At 40.2% G+C, this 20,976-nt stretch overlaps 1 long non-coding RNA gene across 1 annotated transcript in view; it reads left to right on the forward strand.

Annotated features, from left to right (window-relative positions):
- The window catches only part of LOC147341143 (uncharacterized), a 58,345-nt gene that overhangs the window by 5,242 nt on the left and 32,127 nt on the right, over positions 1-20,976 (forward strand). Inside the window, exon 2 of the long non-coding RNA XR_015158260.1 lies at positions 8,654-8,795. This is a non-coding gene — a long non-coding RNA (uncharacterized LOC147341143). The remainder of the gene's footprint in view (positions 1-8,653; positions 8,796-20,976) is intronic.

Below are 20,976 nucleotides of genomic sequence, written 5' to 3' on the forward strand. Positions count from 1 at the left end.
AAAGGCAAAATGGTTATCCGAAGAGGCCTTCCAAATAGCTGAGAAAAGAAGAGAAGCTAAAGGCAAAGGAGAAAAGGAAAGATACACCCATTTGAATGCAGAATTCCAAAGAATAGCAAGGAGAGATAAGAAAGCCTTCCTCAGTGATCAATGCAAAGAAATAGAGGAAAATAATAGAATGGGAAAGACTAGAGATCTCTTCAAGAAAAGTGGAGATACCAAGGGAACATGAAATGCAAATATGGTCTCAATAAAAGATAGAAATGGTATGGACCTAACAGAAGCAGAAGATATTAAGAAGAGGTGGCAAGAATACACAGAAGAACTGTACAAAAAAAATATATTCATGACCCAGATAATCACTATGGTGTGATCACTCACCTAGAGCCAGACATCCTGGAATGTGAAGTCAAGTCAGCCTTAGGGACTATCACTACAAACAAAGCTAGTGGAGGTGATGGAATTCCAGTTGAGCTATTTGAAATCCTAAAAGATGATGCTGTGAAAGTGCTACACTCAATATGCCAGCAAGTTTGGAAAACTCAGCAGTGGCTGAGTGACCTTTCCAGTGACTGGAAAAGGTCAGTTTTCATTCCAATCCCAAAGAAAGGCAATGCCAAAGAATGCTCAAACTACCCTGCAATTGCGCTCATCTCACACACTAGCAAAGTAATGCTCAAAATTCTCCAAGCCAGGCTTCAGCAATACATGAACCATGAACTTTCAGATGTTCAAGCTGGATTTAGAAAAGGGAGAGGAGCCAGAGATCAAACTGCCAACATCTGTTAAATCATTGAAAAAGCAAGAGAGTTCCAGTAAAAACATCTATTTCTGCTTTATTGACTATGCAAAAGCCTTTGACTCTGTGGATAACAATAAAATGTGGAAAATTCTGAAAGAGATGGGAATACCAGACCACCTGACCTGCCTCTTGAGAAACCTCTATGCAGGTCAGGAAGCAACAGTTAGAACTGGACATGGAACAACAGACTGGTTCCAAACAGGAAAAGGAGTACGTCAAGGCTGTATATTGTCACCCTGCTTATTTAACTTATATGCAGAGTACATCATGAGAAACGCTGGGATGGAGGAAGCACAAGCTGGAATCAAGATTGCCGGGAGAAATATCAATAAGCTCAGATATGCAGATGACACCACTCTTATGGCAGAAAGCAAAGAACTAAAGAGCCTCTTGATGAAAGTGAAAGAGGAGAGTGAAAAAGTTGGCTTAAAGCTCAACATTCAGAAAACTAAGATCATGGCATCTGGTCCCATCACTTCATGGCAAATAGATGGGGAAACAGTGGAAACAATGGCTAACTTTATTTTGGGGGGCTCCAAAATCACTGCAGATGGTGACTGCAACCATGAAATTAAAAGACGGTTGCTCCTTGGAAAGAAAGTTATGACCAACCTAGACAGCATATTCAAAAGCAGAGACATTACTTTGCCAACAAATATCCATCTAGTCAAGGCTATGGTTTTTCCAGTAGTCATGTATAGATGTGAGAGTTGGACTATAAAGAAAGCTAAAAAAAAAAAAAAGAAAGCTGAGCACCGAATAAGTGATGCTTTTGAACTATGATGTTGGAGAAGACTCTTGAGAGTCCCTTAGACTGCAAAGAGATCCAAACAGTCCATCCTAAAGGAGGTCAGTCCTGGGTGTTCATTGGAAGGACAGATGTTGAAGCTGAAACTCCAATACCTTGGCCACCTGATACGAAGAGCTGACTCATTGGAAAAGACCCTGACACTGGGAAGGACTGAGGGCAGGGGGAGAAGGGGACTACAGAGGATGAGATGGTTGGATGGCATCACCAACTCAATGAACATGAGTTTGAGTAAACTTCGGGAGTTGGTGATGGACAGGGAGGCCTGCCATGCTGCAGCCCATGGGGTTGCAATGAGTCGGACATGACTGAGCGACTGAACTGAACTGAATCCAATCTCAATCAGTATCCCAGCGAGATACTTTATAGAATCTGAGAAGCTGATTCTAAAATTTGTTAGCAAGTGAGAAAGAACAGCCAAAATTTTTTTTCACAAAGAACATAGTGGAAGGGTTTGTCTTATTATTAATTAGCACAATGAGTTATTGACACTGGAATACAAATAGGTCCATGAGATTGTGTGTATTTGAGTGTATGTGTTTTTAAAGATAGTGTGGGAATAATTGGCTGTTGGTTATTTATCTATAAGGAAACTCCCACACTCTGGAAGCTTAAAAGCAATTCCCATTAGTTTACATAGCTTCTGTTTTTAATCATCTACTACCATGTTTTTAAATAAATATTTTCTCATTACTGCTGTCAAGAATTTGTAGGTAGTTATATATGATCTCTGTTGATGTGTTAAGTTGGACCTCAAATCAAGCCCTGGTTTCAACTCTTGCATCTGCTACTACTTTTTTTGTTTCCTTGAGCAAATCACTTTCCCTTTAAGTGCTCAGTTTCATTGTCTACAAAGTGAGGTTTTATGAGATTCCTTAAGATCTTGACTTAGATTCAACTAAATCTCTCATGTTCCTGCAACTGTTTGGTGATTTTAATTATTTCTCACAACTTTATTTTCTCCATTTTTAAAAAATATAGTTGAGGAAACTAAAGTCCAGAGGAAAGAATAGCTTGTCCAGGATCTCACAGGCAGCAGTTGCTTGTTTCAGTTCTAGTTAGGCTCAGCCATTGATTGAAAGGCTTGGTGGGTCAAGATAGAAGTTTATTTTCCCTCCAATAACACTGGCACAGTGTTAGACAGTGCAGGGTCTGCATAGCAGCTGCTTGGTCATCAGGGACCCTGGATTCTTGTATTTATGCTTTGCCATCCTGAGTACTGTGTTCCTTCCTCAATGTTGCTCAGAGGCTCAAGAGGGTTACTGTCATTCTGGTGATGATGTGATGAAGGATAGAGATGTAAAGGGTGTCTGTCTCCAAACCAAGTCAATTCAGTCTAAAGGGCTTCCCCAGAGATGTCATCTAAAATTTCCATCACACTGGACACTCCTATCTGCATGGGAGATTAGAAATACAGTTTTTTTGAGCTGGATATATTGCTGCTGTAAGTCAGTTATTAAGGAAGAAGGGGATATCCAAATCAACTCAATAAGTAGTGTTTCTGCTAGAATGCTAAGCCTTACATGCTGGTATGCTGACCCGTATGTGATGCTCTTTTCATTAAATCTATAGGCCTGACTCTCAGATTTGAAGTGACAGCTTGGAGGAAGGATCAGAGTATGTTTCATGGAGGGCATGGCATTTGGGTTGTACTTGCATTGATGCTGAAGGTGGATAGTTGGAGTCAGGATTTGGGAATGCGCTACAGTGATGGCAACAAAATGACCACAGACTAGGAGGTGAGGGGATAGGTGAGGAAATAACATGTGGCTCAGGTTGACTGGAGCCCAAAATGAGTAAGAGGAGGCTGGAAGGAGCCCAGGCTACTAGTTGGTGGGTTTGTAAAGGTTTATTATTGTTCCTGCCTTAAATACATTGTATGCTTGAGGAATGCCCCTCCCCACTCCCCTCTCCCCACCCACACACACACATAAATACTAGAACAGGGTTGGAACAGGAAAGAGGATGGAGGAGATAGTCCTTAATGTGGAGACTTGTCTCAGCTCATTAAGTTAGCTCCTGCTGGTCTGCCCAGGGTTTTTAATGTCTCTTGTTTGGATTCAGGTAGCAGTTCGCAAACTTTGCTGTAAGTTGGAATAATCTGGAACCATTTTCACAAATATTGCCCACTGACTCATAACCCCAGAGAATCCAGTTTGATTGGTATGGGGTGTTAGCTGGGTTTGGCAAAGCTCCCTAGGTGATCAGAACATTTTAGTTAACCTTTGGGTTAGGGCAGGGGTCCCCAACCTCTGACATCTAACGCTTAATGATCTGAGGTGGAGCTGATGTAATAACAGAAATAAAGTGCACAATAAGTGTAATGTACTTGAATCATCCCAAAACCATCCTGCTCCCATCCTTGGAAAAATTGTCTTCTATGAAACTGGCCCCTGATGCCAATAAGGTCAGGGATGTTTGGGTTAGGGCACTAAAAGCCAAATGTTAACAAAGAATGAATTATATTTGACACCATTATACTGTCATTCCACACAACATTATTATGTAATAGTACATGTAATTATTATCAATAAAATTTCCCATTGGTTTCCCCATGGGCAGATGGGCAGGCTAGGAGGCAGTGTTGCAGAAAGGTTTTTTCACACAGCAAGGAGGTTACTGCACTCCTTGCTGGAGGATACCATATTTGGCAATGTTGGACTCAGAGGAGGTGATGCGTTCCGCATTAGCACTTTTACAAGATGCTTTAGCAGACACCTGGGGCCTTCTGGGTGGGAAAGCCAACACAAACAATTGCAAAGATGGATCTTCTGGGATTTAAAAAGTACTTAAAATTAAATCTCATCTACCCCTACCTCTAATTGGTGGATCGAGTGGCCTTTTTGCAGTTCTGTGAAGGATCTGAACAGCACAAGGGTTAAAAGTACAGGTCTGGAGTTGGCACAGTTGGTGGGCAAGACTGGGCCTGCTCTAGGGCCAGTGGAGGGAGACGTGCTGCCACTGGGGTCCTGGGACTTGGCAGACAGAGCCAATTTGGGCACCTGGACCCTCGCCACCTCCCCTCCTTTGCAACCAGCTCCCAGGCTTTTCTTGTGGAGTGCCTGGAGAACTGGATGAGAAGTGATAACCATACATGTAAATTAACTCATTACCAGTAATATTTGCAACACCCTGTGTAAATTTCCCTGAGTTCAAAATTATCGTGGATAAGGATACAGTTAATCAGAAAACCTGCCTACTGACTGCTGGTTAGGGGAAGAGTGTGGGTGAGGGATTGGTAGAGGCCACAGCATGGCTCAGTCTGCAAATAAGAGAAGAGGCTGAGAGTTAGTGTCCTTCTGGCCTTGTCAGTGTTTAGATGAAAATGCTGCTGCTGCCAATAGAGACTGACAATTTGAAAAACTGAAAGTGCCCTGTCTCTTGATTGAACTTATAAATAAGCCCCATATTTTCGAACATGAGGCAGCTTATCAAAAAGACAGGCATGATGCATCAACTATTTTGTTTAGTTTAGCAAAAGTTGAGGTAAATAACTTTTGTCATTTTGGTATCTTGTCATCAAATCTCCACCAGAACAATAATTCTGTAGCTTGTTCAGAGTGGGCCAGACCAACTACTGCAATAGAAAAGTGAAAGTGAAGTCGCTCAGTGTGTCCGACTCTTTCCGGTCCCATGGACTGTAGCCTACCAGGCTTCTCTGTCCATGGGATTCTCCAGGCAAGAATTCTGGAGTGGGTTACCATTTCCTTCTCCAGGGAATCTTCCTGACCCAGGGATCAAACCCGGGTCTCTGGCATTAGAGGCAGACGCTTTAACCTCTGAGCCACAGGGAAGCCCTACTGCAATAGAAGCCTAAGCAAAAGAGATTTGCTGCTATAGCAGTTCCTTTTTCCTGAGGCATTTCCCTGTCAATGGAAAAGGGGATAAGAAGAGTGAAGGATAAGGTGCAGGAAAGGAGAAGATGATTGTTGCTCTATAGCTGGAGGCCTTCTTGGGCCAGGTTTGTTGAAGAAAGAGGTCCATCTATAAAGGATTTCATCTAAAGGTTAATAGAAGGGTGTTAGGGAAATTAAATGAATTAGGCTTCAGAGACAAAGCAGATCAGGCCTCTGACCTTGCTTCTAATCTGCCTGGACACTGCCCTGTCTGTGAGTGACTGCCTGTTGTGAGTGCAAGACTTGTAGCACCAGAGGTAAGATGGGGGAGGAATCTTGAGAACTGTTGAGACCCTGAGGGGGCTGGCCAACCAAGGCCCAGGCTTAACTACATTCCAAGTTTTACACAAGAAAACAAACAGCATTAATCTGAAACCAGAGCTGCAATTTGGTCCCAGATTGATGATGATATCAGTTTGCCACCATCCTGGGATTATAAGTGGAACCCCGAACTGCAGTCTTTGAAGTCTCACCCACGAAGCAGATGGACATGCTGCCTGGGACCCTTTTCCCAATGGGGACTCCAGATGTGCTGTGACATGGAACTTCCTAGTGCTAATTAAGTACTTTCTGCTATTTCTATTTCTCTTTTCTTTTAATGTTAGTGTGCTGAGAGTAAGCTAGATAATTCTCTAAAAAATATCTGTATTATTTACTTGCATATAATGAAATGTTGTTGCTATGAGCCATGAACAATACCAGGATTCTTGCCCTCCGGAGGAGGAGAATTTGATCTGGGGTCAGTGACGAGGCTTGATTTCTCAGAGCTTTTGTGTAATAAAGTTTTATTCAAGTATAAAAGAGATAATGAAAACTTCTGATGTAGACATCAGAAAGGGGCAGAAAGAGTGCCCCTTGCTAGTTTTTAGCAACTATATACCTATTCAGTTCAGTTCATTTGTTCAGTCGTGTTCGACTCTTTGCAATCCCATGAACTGCAGCACACCAGGCTTCCCTGTCCATCGCCAACTCCTGGAGCTTATTCAAACTCATGTCCATTGAGTTGGTGATGACATCCAACCATCTCATCCTCTGTTATCACCTTCTCCTCCTGCCTTCAATCTTTCCCATCATCAGGGTCTTTTCCAATGGGTCAGTTCTTTGCATCAGATGGTCAAAGGATTGGAGCTTCAGCATCAGTCCTTCCAAAGAATATGCAGGACTGGTTTTCTTTAGGATTGACTGGTTGGATCTCCTTGCAGTCCAAGGGACTCTCAAGAGTCTTCAACACCACAGTTCAAAAGCATCAATTCTTCGGCACTCAACTGTCTTTGTTGTCCAACTCTTACATCCATACATGACTACTGGACCTTTGCTGGCAAAGTAATGTCTGTACTTATTGATATGCTGTCTAAGTTGGTCATAACTTTTCCTCCAAGGAGCATCTTTTAATTTCATGGCTGCAGCCACCACTGGCAGTGATTTTGGAGCCCCTAAATGTAAAGTCTGTCACTATTTCCACTGTTTCCCCATCTATTTGCCATGAAGTGATGGGACCAGATGCTATGATCTTAGTTTTCTGAATGTTGAGCTTTAAGCCAACTTTTTCACTCTCCTCTTTCACTTTCATCAAGAGGCTCTTTATTTCTTCTTCGCTTTCTGCCATAAGGGTGGTGTCATCTGCATATCTGATGTTATTGATATTTCTCCTGGCAATCTTGATTCCAGCTTGTGCTTCCTCCATCCCAGCGTTTCTCATGATGTACTCTGCATATAAGTTAAATAAGCAGGGTGACAATATACAGCCTTGACATACTCCTTTCCCGATTTGGAACCAGTCCATTTAATCACACCCACCTGACCATTTTTGCCATGTAAATAAGATATTCACAGACACCTGGGATTAAGGTGTGAATATTTGGGGGAGGCCATTATTGTACCTACCATAGTTTACCAGTTTGTTCTGGATACTTCTGTTTTTTTCCTGCTTCTGCAAATAAGGGTGTGTGTGTGTGTGTGTGTGTGTGTGTGTGTGTGTATGTAAATCTACATATATTTTTTTTCTTTTTGTTTTTCAGTAAACAAGGATCTTAATAGCATTTTGTTTCACAATTGACTTTTTGTTCACTTAACAGTGTATCATGGGCATCTTTGTAAATCATTACATATACTTTGGCCTCATTCTTTTTAATGGCTGTCTGTGGTCCAGGAGATGGTTTTATCTCCATTTCCTTATTATATTGTCACGAATGGGTATGTGAGCTGTTTCTATTTTTGTTGTTTTAAATGCAGAGGCAATGATCATCATTGTACATTTCAACATCTTTGCTGTCTGTCGTCCACACAGTAGCCAGTGTATGCTTTTAAAATGTAAGCCTACTCAATACTTTCATCACACTTAGCTAGAATCTAACTTCCTTACCATGGACTACCAGAGCCTTTAGGATGTGGCTACCTGACACTGCAACAGCTGTTATTTTTCTTTTTGCTCATTCCACTCCAGTCACAATGACTCTTACTTAAACACACCAAGCCCCTCAGAGCCTGTGGATTTTCTGGGTGGCTCACCCCCTGCTTCTTCAGTTCTCTCTGATATATCACCTTATTAAAGAAGTGTTCCCTGGCTGTCCACTCAACAAACAATGGCACTGTTGCTTTCCTCCATCAGTCTAGTCCCCTTTTCCTGTTTTCTCTTTTATTCATTATGCATCATTTGATATATACAAATGCATGCATGATAATGCATGCCATGTATATTTTAGTTATGGGTGATTATGAACAAAGCAATAAAGTGAACACCATTGTACTTTATTTTCCATCAGAGCACTGATTACCACCTGATATAGTTTTGTAGCCATCTTCCATACTAGAATGTAACAGCCATGTGAGACTGTGAGGTTGAATCGTTTACTGTTGTCTCTTCAGTGTCCAGCTCAGTGTCTGGCATATTGTAGACCTTTGGTATTTGTTGAATAAATGAATTTGTGAAGATATATTACTACAAGATATATTACTATATTACTCTGGGTCAAAGGAATTTCAAATTACCTTTTAAAAGGTCATACTATCATATACTCCCACCAGCAGTATATTGTCTCCATTTTAATGAATTTTTATGTCGGCCATTCTTTTTGAAATATGTAGGTTGTTATAAATAAAACTGAATCACAGGATTCTGGCAGTAAAGAATCACTTTTTTTCTTACAGAGCATGGTGTAGAAAGCTGATTCTGGAGTTTATCTCTAGCTTGCTTCCCACAATTTGAGAATAGGAGGACTTCTTTCTCGCAATTGGAGAAAGTCAGTTTCCTATCTGTGAATTAAAGGGATTAGAGGCGAAAGGCAATCAGGTAAAATGTTCTATACTCACAGAAGTCTTCTCAAACTTGTCTACATAATATTGTAACCCCAATCTCATTTTTCAATCAGTTGTATTGAGGCTTCATTTACATAAAATAAAATTTATACATTTTAAGTATACAGAGTGATGATTCTTTGCTTTACATTTTGCAATGTTTGTTAATCCTTTTTACCTCTAAAGTTACATCTAATTGCATCTTTTATTTTGGATCAATATTGTGAAGAAATTTATTCTTATAGAAGAAAGGCTATTTGAAAATCTACTTAGAACAGGTTTTAAAGAGATGCAGTGTAAAAATTCCTGGGTTTTATAGTCTTCTCTCTTCTAAGTTCTCTAGAAATGACACTGCATCACAAAATGTCTGCTGTCACATCTTATTTCTACCTTTCTGTGTTTGTTTTTCAATAATTAATTCTTTTCATATGTTTACTGTATAAACTTGTAGTCCTCTTTTCTGAGGGAGAGACTAATATTCTCATTTATCTGGTGATTCCTTTGACAATGAAAACATTATTCATACTTTGATATGAAGAAAGAGTATTGAATGCAAAAATTGGCAGACCTTGATAGTGTTTTAAATGGTGTATGACTGGGAGACACCTTTCTGGAAAATTAGGTGGAGAATTGTTTCCTCACAGGAGGAACCCCCTGGACTTGGTCTTTAATGACTGCACTTTAATATGAGGAGCTTGATGTAGGCAAGATAGACAACTGGAGTAGGAGATAGAAGATCTGGCCTATTTTTCACTAGCTCTTGAATTCATAGACTACTTGTGTGGTTAAGGTATATGACGTACAGCTGTGATACAAAGCAAAAATGGAAACATATCTAGAAAGTTTTTAAGATAGTTAAGATGAAGGAGAGATTAATTCCAGCTGCTGGGATCAAGTGCAGTTTCATGGAGAAGTTGGCATCTGAGCTTAAACTTTGTGATTCTTGGAATCTGGACATTTGGAGATGGAGAAACAACCTAGGCAGAGAATAATGTAAGGGAACACAGAGGCCAGAAAATATGTGATATGTGTAGAGAGCACTGGGTGATCTTTTTCTGGAAAGTGGATTGGAATGGATGAAGAGTATGACATGGAGATGGAAAGAAAGGTTTGAGTAAGATTGTGGAATGGGTTAATATCTTCCTTTAAAAATCCAACCTCCTGATCCCACTCTCCCTTTACCTTGGCTTCTTTTGTTTAGTTGAATCATATTGGTATTTTCAAAACTAACTTGGCTAAATGCTAAGAAGCTAATAAAGAAACTGTCAAAGCCCAAATGACCACATGAAAAGATGTTCAACATCATTAGCCACTGCTGCTGCTGCTAAGTCGCTTCAGTCGTGTCTGACTCTGTGCAATCCCATAGACGGCAGCCCACCAGGCTCCGCTGTCCCTGGGATTCTCCAGGCAAGAACACTGGAGTGGGTTGCCATTTCCTTCTCCAATGCATGAAAGTAAAAAGTGAAAGTGAAGTCGCTCAGTCGTGTCCGACTCCTCACGACCCCATGGACTGCAGCCTACCAGGCTCCTCTGTCCATGGGATCTTCCAGGCAAGAGTACTGGAGTGGGGTGCCATTGCCTTATTCATAATTAGTCACTAGGGAAGTGCAAATTAAAACCACAATGAGATATCACTATATGCAGTATGTCTAAAATGAAAAATTGTGACAAAACCAAATGCTGGAGAAGGTGCAGAAAAACTGAATCACTCGTACATTGCTGATAGAATGTAGAGTGGTACAGCTATTCCAGAAAACATTTTGGCAATTTCTTTAAAAAAAAATTAAACATGCAACTACAATACGACTCATCAATTGCATCTCTGGGTACTTATCCCAAAGCAGTGAAAACTTTTGCTCACACAAAAATGTGTATAAGAATGTTTATAGCCAAATACTGGGAAAAAACACCCATGTGTCCTTCAATGAGTAAATGGTTAAACATTCTGTGACACATTCATACCATGAAATAAATTCAGCAATGAAAAGGAATTTATGCATGCAACTATTTGGGTGGATTTCAAGGCACAATGCTGAATGAAAAGGGACAACCTCAAATGGTTACATGATGGATGATTCTATGTATATAAAATTTTTGAAATAAAATTTGAGAGAAAGAACAGATTAGTGGTTGCTAAGGGCCAGGGATGGGGATAGGAAGGTGGGAAGGAAGTGGATGAGGTTTTAAAAGGGCAATATGAGGAACTATTCAGTTTCTTGACTATCATGGTGTGTGCACAGTTAAGTGCAGATAAAACAAGAAATCTGAATGAGTTTAGTGGATTGAATCAATGTCAGTATCCTGGTTGTGATATCATAGACGCTTGCTCCTTGCTCCTCGGAAGAAAAGTTATGACCAACCTAAACAGCATATTAAAAAGCAGAGACATTACTTTGCCAACAAAGGTCCATCTAGTCAAAGCTATGGTTTTTCCAGTAGTCATGTATGGATGTGAGAGTTGGGCCATAAAGAAGGCTGAGTGCTGAAGAATTGATGCTTTTGAACTGTGGTGTTGGAGAAGACTCTTGAGAGTCCCTTGGACTGCAAGGAGAACCAAGCAGCCCATCCTAATGGAGATCAGTCCTGGGTGTTCACTGGAAGGACTGATGCTGAAGCTGAAACTCCAATACTTTGGCCACCTGATGTGAAGAACTGACTCATTTGAAAAGACCCTCATCCTGGAAAAGACTGAAGGCAGGAGGAGCAGGTGATGACAGAGGATGAGATAGCTGGGTGGCATCACTGACTAAATGGACATGAGTTTGAGTAATCTCTAGGAGTTGGTAATGGACATTTTTGCAAAATGTTGCCATTGGAAGAAACAGGCTAAATTGTACATGAGAATTGTGTGTTGTTTCCTAAAACTACAATTTATCAATACAATCTCAATTAAAAAACACCAATGGCACCGGGTTTTTGAACCCAAATTTCTGGCCCAAAGTAACTAACATTAAGCCCTAAAAGGCAGCTGTGTCTTCATAGTTCCTTTGCCTGGCCTCTACCCTCCTAATTAATTGTCATGTGGTCAGAGTCATCTCATTTTCCACTTCTCAGATACTGGTCAATGTGTTCTCTTTCGGAACATGTGCAAAAGTCCAGAATCTGACACTGTCACCTACCTCAGACTCTCCCATTCAGCTTTGGTTTCTAATTTGAGGGAACTGCCTCATTCACAGAGGATTGAAACAATGGATGGCTGTAACTTCCAGGTGCAATTTGACTCCAGGTATGGCAGCCATGGAGGTACACTGCTAGGATCTCCCTTCAAAAAATAACTTGCTGTTCCTCTGCAAGTTGTGCAGTTAGCTGACCCTCTCTAGGTTCAGTACCTTTGTTGCAGAAGTCAGTAATCAAGAAACCAAGCACCACACTCAGAGAGTTGGAGAACTCAGGTTTATTATGCCATTGAGCCCAGAGGAGTTAACACTCCAAACTCTGAGCCCCAAACAAAGGGATTACAGAGTTTTTATAGACACACTATAGTGGGTAACACTAGCTGCTAATAGGCTGGTTTAAACTAACAGGTTTCTTGTGCACGTGAGAACAGTAATCAAGATGGGGAGGGGGATACCTGACCCTTACATGGACAGGCATGATTAAGCAGGTTTGCAGGGGCTGGGCGATTGCAAAGAGCAGGACAAAGGTGAGTGAGATAAGCTCCAGTCCTTAGTATTGTAAGTTCCTACTTTCTGAGACTACCTGAACTATGGGATCCAAACTTTGCAAGGTGCAAGCTGAGTTACAGAGGCAGAAGGAGCAGGAGGCTATGTAAAATTTTAACTTTTCCTCGTCACCTTCAGTGTCTGCCTCAGTGTCTGAGGGGAAGCCATGGGCTTCCCAGGTGGCCTCCAGCCAATTGAGAATGGTGTACTTACTACTGCCTGGTCCTTTCTGTCCAATGCGGGTTACTTCTAATGGGATATCTTTGCTCCAGATCTCCCCAGTGGGTTTGCCAAGATTTTCTCAGATCTTTACTTTGACCTTCTTGCTTAACTTCTTGAAACTCTTCTTGCTAAAGATTGCTTCCGTTCTGCTTTCCTTTCACATAGGTCAGATCTGCATCACAACTGGAGGGCTCTTCCTGCTTATCCTGCTTCACTCCTTTTTCATCTTCCATGCATACTACTCTCCAGTAAACCTCTTGCATTCCCAAACTCCTTTTCGTGATCTGCTTCCTGGAGACTCAAGCTTATAAACAATAGAAGTAACTTCAAAAAGTCCTCCAGTTAAAGGCCCACAGTACAGTGATTATTATTTTTTTTAATGTTATTTCTTTTTTTAAAATTTTAATTTAATTTTATTTTTAAACTTTACAATACTGTATTGGTTTTGCCAAATATCAAAATGAATCTGCTGCAGGTATACACGTGTTCCCCATCCTGAACCCTCCTCCCTCTTCCCTCCCCATACCATCCCTCTGGGTCGTCCCAGTGCACCAGCCCCAAGCATTCACTATCATGCATCGAACCTGGACTGGCGACTTGTTTCATACATGATATTATACATGTTTCAATGCCATTCTCCCAAATCTTTCCACCCTCTCCCTCTCCCACAGAGTCCATAAGACTGTTCTATACATCAGTGTCTATTTTGCTGTCTCGTACACAGGGTTATTGTTACCATCTTTCTAAATTCCATATATATGTGTTAGTATACTGTATTGGTGTTTTTATTTCTGGCTTACTTCACTCTGTATAATAGGTTCCAGTTTCATCCACCTCGTTAGAACTGATTCAAATGTATTCTTTTTAATGGCTGAGTAATACTCCATTGTGTATATGTACCACTGCTTTCTTATCCATTCATCTGCTGATGGACATCTAGGTTGCTTCCATGTCCTGGCTATTATAAACAGTGCTGTGATGAACATTGGGGTACACGTGTCTCTTTCCCTTCTGGTTTCCTCAGTGTGTATGCCCAGCAGTGGGATTGCTGGATCATAAGGCAGTTCTATTTCCAGTTTTTTAAGGAATCTCCACACTGTTCTCCATAGTGGCTGTACTAGTTTGCATTCCCACAGACAGTGTAAGAGGGTTCCCTTTTCTCCACACCCTCTCCAACATTTATTGATTGTAGACTTTTGGATCGCAGCCATTCTGACTGGTGTGAAATGGTACCTCATAGTGGTTTTGATTTGCATTTCTCTGATAATGAGTGATGTTGAGCATCTTTTCATGTGTTTGTTAGCCATCTGTATGTCTTCTTTGGAGAAATGTCTATTTAGATCTTTGGCCCATTTTTTGATTGGGTCATTTATTTTTCTGGAGTTGAGCTGGAGGAGTTGCTTGTATATTTTTGAGATTAGTTGTTTGTCAGTTGCTTCATTTGCTATTATTTTCTCCCATTCTGAAGGCTGTCTTTTCACCTTGCTTATACTTTCCTTGTTGTGCAGAAGCTTTTAAGTTTAATTAGGTCCCATTTGTTTATTTTTGCTTTTATTTCCAATATTCTGGGAGGTGGGTCATAGAAGATCCTGCTGTGATGTATGTCAGAGAGTGTTTTGCCTATGTTCTCCTCTAGGAGTTTTATAGTTTCTGGTCTTACATTCAGATCTTTAATCCATTTTGAGTTTATTTTTGTGTATGGTGTTAGAAAGTGTTCTAGTTTCATTCTTTTACAAGTGGTTGACCAGTTTTCCCAGCAGCAGTTGTTAAAGAGATTGTCTTTAATCCATTGTATATTCTTGCCTCCTTTGTCAAAGATAAGGTGTCCATATGTGCATGGATTTATCTCTGGGCTTTCTATTTTGTTCCAGTGATCTATATTTCTGTCTTTGTGCCAGTACCATACTGTCTTGATAACTGTGGCTTTGTAGTAGAGCCTGAAGTCAGGTAGGTTGATTCCTCCAGTTCCATTCTTCTTTCTCAAGATAGCTTTGGCTATTCGAGGTTTTTTGTATTTCCATACAAATTGTGAAATTATCTGAACAGTAACCATGACATCTACTGTAAGAATTATAAACACTCAACAATAGAGCAGCTGTCTTCTCATGTTGGTAGTTATATTCAGTACGGGCAGATGTTGTTGTTTATAGTAAAGTTGGTTTAAGGTGATAGGTGCCTGGAGTGAAATACAGATAAAGCAAGGAGGTCAGTAGGATAAAAGACTGCAGAGGAATAGTACAGTTGGTGCACTTACTGGGACACCATTATGTATGTCATAGTTCTAACATCAAAAGTAGAAGATGGGGGGAAGAAGAATCTCAGCAGTTACGTGAGATATCTACTTGTTGGATTGCTTATACTTTATATTACTTGAAAATTAAGTGATGAACTCATTAAGGCCCAAGCTCACAATCAACAAGGGCTTTGCCAAGTTCCCCCATACTGCTCTAGAGAAAGGTTTTGACTTAAGCTAGTAGCCTCATGGCTGTTTATAAAATCTATATGAGCTTAAAGTTATTGCAAAGATGTTACAGGCTCTTGATTTTAAAAAATGCAGAACACCTAGGGCTTCCTGGGCAGCATATATATATATATATATATATATATATATATATAATCAGAAAGTCATATTCATATTTTACAGAAGGCACCCTCCCTGGATACCTCCCCTGCCTTCTTAGGAAAAAGCTCTATTTCTGTGACTTTCTTCAGTGTGTCAGGTTTTCTGACATGTCATTCCAATCCTATTGATCACAACTAGAATTCATGCTGGCAGGTTCTTTGAGCATAGCTGGTCAACTGGAGATAGAAAAGAACTGTATTTGGTTAAGAGGTTTTCTTCTTTGTTCCAGGTGCTGGAGTTGCCACAGTATATTAAGAAGACATCTCTACCCTAATTGAAGCTTATAGATTAGTGGGAGAGGTAGACAAACTACTAGAATTATAATGTTGGAAATTGGCGAGTGTGATGAAGAAAAAATACAGCAGGGTAGTGGGCTAGAGAGATATAAAGCACTCAGTTTTAGAAAGGGTATCTGGAAAGTTTTCTCTGAGGTGTCATTTGGACAAAGATCTGAATGAAATGAGAATAAGCCATGAAGATATCTAGGGCAACAGTGATCCAGGTGGAGGGAAGAGCAAAGGCTAAGGCCCAGATATAGAAGTTGCTTGATATGTATGAAATATAGTGAGGAGAATATATTTGGAGTGTAATGAAGTCAAAGAAATCACCAGGAGCAAGATACTGTGTCTCTAGGCCACGGTAAGGATAAGAGTTGTTTCAGCTATGACACTTCCATCAACTTTATCATCTTTATCAGTCAGTCATGTCATTTATCAGCCTTGTCCATTAGTGCCTAATTCTCTCACCCTAAATTGTCTTTGGATTCTCTAACACACATTTGGTAGGCACCTATTTTGAGTTAAGCACTGTGCTCATTGTGATTGGCTATGGACATAAAAAGAGAAATAATACCTAGTTTCTGTCCTCTGATACTAGCCATCTGATGAAGGAATGCAGAAAAATGCAATATCACCATTTGCCTTTTGTTAGCATTAAGGACCTTCAGAGAAGTATGAGGCGCTAGGGGAATACTTTTTTTCTTATTGTAAAGGAAGTGTTTCAGCATTAATACTCCACAAAAATAATTTCTTACATTTTTACAGTGTTTACTGTTGACAAGGTACTTTGCATTATGGTCATAATCCTTACTGAAATGAGCTAACTTTTAAAAACCTCTTAACAGTGCTGGGTACATAGCAGACACTTAGTAAATGGTGATTTACTTTTTCTTCACAATCATTTAGAGGTTGCTCAGGTTGCTAGATACACTCAGTGATGAAGTAATGAGTAGATGCCACATAGCCCATAAATGGCAAAGCAAGGACTTTGTCACGTGCTTATGTTGTAAGAAGAACAGAGACTTGCTCAGGCTACTTCATATGCTAGAGGGATGAGGTTATCAAGATCTGTGAAGAAATGGACAGGAATCTCAGTGCAGACACCTAAAATAACTACATAGTTGGATTTTATGAGAATTGGAAGAAGGTTTGCTGAAACTAAAGATATTAAAAATTCAGTACAACTATAGTGAATTACAAGTTGGTGGTAACTTGTTGCAACAGAACTCCGTGGTGGATGCAGGGTGAAGAACAAGCTTGGCAACACCATTGCCCGGCAAAGTGCTTTCCCAAATTATACTACTAGCTCTAGAGACACAACCAGAGGTTACTGGCCAAGAGTTGTATGATTAAATTTGATGGATGCTTCTATTTTTTCAGATTTATTGAGGTACAATTACCAAATAAAATAGTAAGATATTTAAAGTGTGTAACATGATGAATGTGTGTATTGTGAAAGAATATCCTTCCCTGAGTTAATTAACATATCAATCGCCTCAAAGATTTACTTTTTTTTTTTCATTTTGTGAGGTCATGTAAGTTCTACTCTTAGCAAATTTCAGTTATACTATACACTGTTGTCAACTATAGTCACCATGTTATACACTAATTAGATCCTCAGACCTTATTTATCTTATAAATGAAAGTTTATACCATTTTACCAACCTCTATTGTACCTCCCAGCCCTTGCCCTGGTAACCATTCAACCAGTTTTCTACTTACTATTTCTATTAGTTTGACTCTTTTTCTTTCTCTCTTTCTTTCTTTGATTCAATATATAAGTGATACTTTGAAATATTTGTCTTTTTCTGTCTGGTTTATTTAACTTAGCATAATGCCCTCCAGGTTCATCTATGTTATTACAAACAGCAGATCTCCTTCTTTTTAAAGGCAGAATAATATTTCAGTGTACATAGATACCACCTGTTCTTTATCTATTCATCTACTGACACATACATAGGTTATTTCCATACCTTGGCTATTGTGAATAATGTTGCTATGAATATGGGAGCACATGTATCTCTTCAAGATAATGATTTTGTTTCCTTTGTATATATATCCAGAAGTGGGATTGCTGGTTCATATGGTAGTTCTATTTTTAATTTCTTGAGGACCCTCCAGACAGTTTTCCACAGTGACTATACCAATTTATATTCCCACCAACAGTGCACAAGGGTTCCCTTTTCTCCACATCCTCACATCCTCATTAACTCCTCATCACCACCGATACTTATAATCTCTTCTTTTTGATAATATACATCTTTTTTTTTTAACAGATGTGAGGTGATAGCTCTTTGTGGCTTTCATTTACATTAATTGATGATTAGTGATGTTTAACATGGGCTTTGCAAGTACCCGTTGGCCATTTGTTTATCTTCTTTGGGAAAATGTCCATATAGGTCCATTGTCCATTTATAAATTGGGTGATTTTGTGTTTTTTTGCTATTGAGTTATATGAGTTCCTTGTATGTATTGGATATTAACCATTTATTAGATATGTGGCTTGCAAATATTCTCCTATTCCATAGATTGTTCATGAATTGATCCCTACACCCCAGTGAGCATCTTTAAGATCTTTATCTTGAATTCTATCAGGTAAATCATTTATCTCTATTTCATTAAGATCTGTTCCTAAAAAAAAAAATCTGCTTCTGTAGATTTATCTTGTTATTTTGTTTGGAACACAGTCCTCTATTTCTTCATTTTCCTCAACTCTCTGTGTTGCTTTCTGTACATCAGATAAAACAGACACCTCTCCCAGTCTTGACAGAGTGGTCCTGTATAGAAGATGAAACTTGTCAGTCTGTCTAAAGCCTGAGCTCCTGGTTGCCACTCAAACCTTTGTGATTGTCCAACCACCTTCTTTGTCCTTCGTGGCTCCTGGTAGTTGAAGGTGTGCCAAGACCCATCAGTGTCCCAGAGGGGAGGAGCGCAGTCAGCACCTAGATGCAGGCTGGTTAGAAGCTGGGCCCTCAGGTGGTAGTTGGGAAAATATATAGTTAAGACCCTTCCAGGAATAAACTGGGAGATGGGAGTTTTTGCTTTTTCCTCTGTGCTGAGCCCTGGAGGGAGAGCCATGAAGGGGGTCTTCCTCCGCCTATGTAAAAGCTGCTTCTTTAGTGTAATCCTGTAGGACTTGTGAATGCCAGCCCTATTGGCTATGAGAGCTAGATGATTTGTAGTCCCCTCCATTAGGCAGCAGCTGCAAAAGGTGGGGTGTCAGATGTGTGCATAAGCACTTTCCAGGGAAATACTGGTCATTTGGTTTTATCATTTGAACCAGCCAGAAGGAGGAGGTGGGGGAAGTTCCCACTGGCTTCCCTGGGCTCTGGGGAGGATGGCAGCCAGTATCTTGATGCACGCTCAAATTAGAAGCCAGACCCTCAGACAGCAGCTTATGAAGTCTGCATTTAGACTCCTTTCAGGGAAAGACCAGGAGATGGGCATTTTTGTCTGTTCTTTCTGCTGAGCCCTGATGGAATAGCCACAGCCATTGCTTGTGTGCTTTGCTGGTCAAGAATTGCTTCTTTGTTTGCTATAGCGTTGTAGATCTTATGGATGCAAGTTCTGCTGGCTTTCAGAGGTAGATGTTTTGGGGTTCATCCCTTGAGCTAGAGCTGTAAAAGTTGAGACACTAGATTGTGGTCCAAACCTTTGTTTCTCAGGGAGGAGCTGGGGTTTGGGGCCATCCTCCCAATTGTATGGCACTGGACTGGGGTGGGTTTTATGGCACCAGTGTGTCTCAGCTTTTCCTACCTGTTTTTTTTTTTTTAATTTAAATTTCTTTATTTTAATTAGAGGCTAATTACTTTACAATATTGTATTGGTTTTGCCATACATCAACATGAATCCACCACGGGTGTACACGTGTTCCCAATCCTGAACCCCCCTCCCACCTCCCTGATGTGGATATTTTCTTATTTGCCTGATGTGTAGGACTCACTCAGCTACTTTCTGGATTTCCTTCAGGGGGAATTGCTCCATGTATAGCTGTCCATTTGGTGTGTGTGTGTGGGAAACAGGGAAGGTTAGGAACCTCCTACACCACTATTTTTTTTTTTTTTCAGCCCTCTGGATACTTCCTATTTGGATCAGACAGTCAGCTAATTTACCTGGTTGACTGGAATTGTGCGCACATAGGCACTGCTGGTGGCAGGAATAAGCAACAAAACCTTTCAAATAGCATTGCTCTTTTGGTTTGCATGTTAGATTGTCACTGAGGAACTTGGTTCAGGCAAATTTGAGTTAAATAGTTCAGCATATTTGGTCATTTGACACTTGAATGAAAATTTGTACTAGTCCCCAGGGGCAATAGCTGAGAGGGTATTGCCAAGAGGAATTTATTTAAGGCTGAAAATCTATCTTTAAACAGGCATTACACCTCCAGCTCTGCTCTAGATTTGCCATTGCATACAAGCCTGGAAAATTACAGAGTCCAGAGGACCTGGGAGAGTGGCTAAGAAGACCTTCCAGCAACTGTTCTCTCTGTACTCTATTTCTCTCCCAGAGTTTTACAAGACCATTTGATTTAGAATTCTATGAAAAAGAGGGATACTATTGTATCACGGACGACTTTTCCTTGTTGGATGGTCCTTTTTCTTCTTTTTCTCCTTTTGTATGTATTAAGCATTTACTATGAACCAGCCACTGTTCATCCTCCATCCTTAACAGATACATGGGTTGATTCATCCTCCTAAGGCTGAACTGATTTATGTCACTTACTAATCAGCTTAAAAGTCCTTTTGTCTCTCCATAGCACATAAAAGAAAGATTTATCTCTGCCTGGGTACTAATCTGATGCTGGGAAAGATTGAGGGCAGTAGGAGAAGGGGACGACAGAGGATGAGATGGTTGGATGGCTTCACTGACTAAATGGACATGACTTTGGGTGAACTCCAGGAGTTGGTGATGAACAGGGAGGCCTGGCATGCTGTGGTTCATGGGATTGCAAAGAGTTGGACACGACTGAGCAACTGAACTGAACTGGGTACTAATCTGGATCCTTGTTTTGGGATCTTGGACTACAGGTTATTATCTGAGACATCTCCTTCCCTGGAGTTTCTGTGACTCTGGGCTATGGTGTCCAGTTCAGGCTCTGACCTTATTTTGTTTTATTTTTGTTCAGTGCTGTATCCCTTAATTAATAGAACAATACATGATCCATACTAGACACTCAATCAATGTTGATTGAAAGAGTGAAAACCTAGGACAAAAAGAAATTGCTTGTCTAATTTACCAAGTCACAGCTCCCTGGGAGGATACAGTTCTATCTGTGGTCTTTCATCATTAATCAGAAGAAAATATATTCAAGTTCATTTAAATAAGAAAAATGCAAATTAAAATCACACCAATAGCATTTTCAACTATCAGATTAGGAAGGGTAAAAATGTT

Source organism: Bos grunniens, chromosome X, assembly GCF_055505025.1.
Source record: "Bos grunniens cultivar Pamir isolate PY7600 chromosome X, Bosgru_T2T1.0, whole genome shotgun sequence".
Lineage (NCBI taxonomy): Eukaryota > Metazoa > Chordata > Mammalia > Artiodactyla > Bovidae > Bos > Bos grunniens.